Source organism: Lonchura striata, chromosome 35 (assembly GCF_050655825.1).
Source record: "Lonchura striata isolate lonStrDom1 chromosome 35, ASM5065582v1, whole genome shotgun sequence".
NCBI lineage: Eukaryota > Metazoa > Chordata > Aves > Passeriformes > Estrildidae > Lonchura > Lonchura striata.
The window spans coordinates 10,093,937-10,096,308 of record NC_140737.1 but is presented as its reverse complement, the minus strand read 5'-3'; positions in this window follow the sequence as shown (position 1 = coordinate 10,096,308).

Here is a 2,372-nt window from a genome sequence, read left to right as displayed (position 1 = left end):
AAACAGTTGCAGACTTCCCATACTTTAGGGATCCATTAAGCACAGGAAAACGGCAAAGATTCATTTGTCACGTATGCATGGGAAAGGCAGAAAGGTCAGAACGAGGAAGACTTATTTTGCTTCTTCATTTTGGAGACCCCTCCCCAAAATGGACCCCCAACTCATTTCAGGGAACAGAACTACACATGCTTAATTGCCTTTTTGCCAATTAGCACATGAAGCGGAGCAGAGGAAGTGACAGGGATATGAATATGCATTCATATTTGTGTATTCAAGACTTCTGCAAATAAAAAAGCTTTGTAATACCTGTGATTTTTGCAGTGTGCATTAGGGAATTATCCCATGTACTGCCCGGCTGTCTCAATAAACATACACTTTCTAACTTTAAACCCTTAGAGAGTTTTTGTCCATCTCAGTTGGATATCGATATTAAATTGATACTCATATTTCAGTAAATCATTGTCTTAAAGATGTCCTAGTATGTGTATTAACATGTCTTTTCTTAATATTCTAGTAATTATTCTTGCATTGTTTCAAGATAAACTGGAATGATTCAAAGAATATCCACTGAGGTACACATAGAACATCGATTTATCATAAGCAAATTGCAGTTGCAAAGTTTTTTCACTGAAATTCTGCCACTTGTCATCATTTTAAAAGTCAGCTATTAAAGTCAACAACAAAATTTCTAACTTTGAACAAAGGGAAAAAAGTATATGGTTTGCACTAGAAAAAATAGAAATACAGAAAATGTCTCCTAACCAAGTTCCTTGCCCTGATCAAAACATCTCCCAATCAAGTTCTTCACCCTGAACCTGGCTGGTAAAGAAAAATATTATCAGTAAACGTGGATGAAATTTTGCATAAGTTAATAGTATTCAAAATCCATGTTCTAATCCTATTATTATTTCTTAGACAACGAAAAAAGGGGAAAGGGGTTGGATTGAGGGTACACCCTCCTCCCCTCTGAGTCTGTTCTCATGTTTTACAATAAATCCTACAACAGTACAATACAGCTGCCTAAAATATGGACACTGGAAACCACAGACAGCATTACAAATGATCACCTGCCTCATGGACAGTTCATATAAGGACTTGATTTGTTTACAAATTATTTCTCATGTTTAGAAACAGTTTTTCTGTTTACAGATTGTTTTCTGGGAGTTCAGTTTTTCCCCAAGGGATCAAGTGCTTAAAGGTTGTTTTTTAAAATTGGGTTTTTCTCTAAGGGTTAAATGGGCTCAGGGTTAAATAGCTTTCTGCTTTTAGAGATAAGTTCAATTTGTAACCAAGAAGCATTATGCCTGTGGCCTGAGTTCTCCCCTAACAGTTCCTGGAGGGGAATGCTGCAGCTCAAGTGCAAATTAGATGCACGCTGTCCTCTGTCACCATGTTGGCAAAGGGCCCTTGCAGATGGGTGACAGAGAACAATACACAGAATTTTATAAAGAAAAGAAGGGTGAGGTGTTACCATGATTGACAGGGGTCTTGACCAATCAAATATCTCCCAAAACTGCAGGCACCTCACGGGCCAGAACCTGAAGGGGCATGGAGCTCAAACCAATGAGAGCTTCCAGGCCTGGTCTTTCAAATGCCCTGTCTAAGGGGGGGCTTGGGAAATAAAATCTCTCTGTTGCCCCATGAACTCGGGAGGAGCAGTCTTTGTCTCCTGTGCCCTCGCTGCCCCACGAGACCAAAGAGATGTTCACCAGGGCCCTCCCTGTTTGTGGCTGTCCATTGCCCAGCTGAGCAGGCAGCCAGTTGTGTTTGCAGGGAGCTGCCACAGGCAGACACACAGCAGCTGGAGATTTGAATAGCAGGGCTTGGGCCAATTCTTCTTCTTTCAGAGTGCAAGAAAGACACAAAAGCACAAGGAAACATGACAGTGTTTTGGTGGAGTCTCTTTGTCCTGTGAAGTTCAGTAGCTGTTGGTGTTTCTGTGCTGCTGCTAATCCCTTCCATGAAAAAATCATCCCAGGAAGGAGCAACAACATCTGACACTCACCAAGTGTTGCCACCAGTTGCTCCAGGTGCTGCTCCCAACAGCCCCTGTAGGACGGAGCACAGCCCCCAGTGCACACCAGCTTTGGCTGCCCTCTGGCAGAGAAGCTCTTTTGGGGCACAGATTTCTGGGCAGGAGACGGGCACCGCTGCTGCCAGGGCTCGGGGGAACTCTGCTTGGGCGGGGACTGTGCCTCACCTGCTGCTGTCAGCGCTGCCCGGGCCCCAGGGCTCAGAGCAGCATTCCTGCCCTGGCCCACACGTTCCTGGTCTGTGTCCCACGGCCGTGATTAGGATGGCCACCGTGTGGGACGTGTCCCGAGGAGGCCATGCACGCTTCTGTGGAGGCCCCGTGCCCTTCCCGCCGCGGC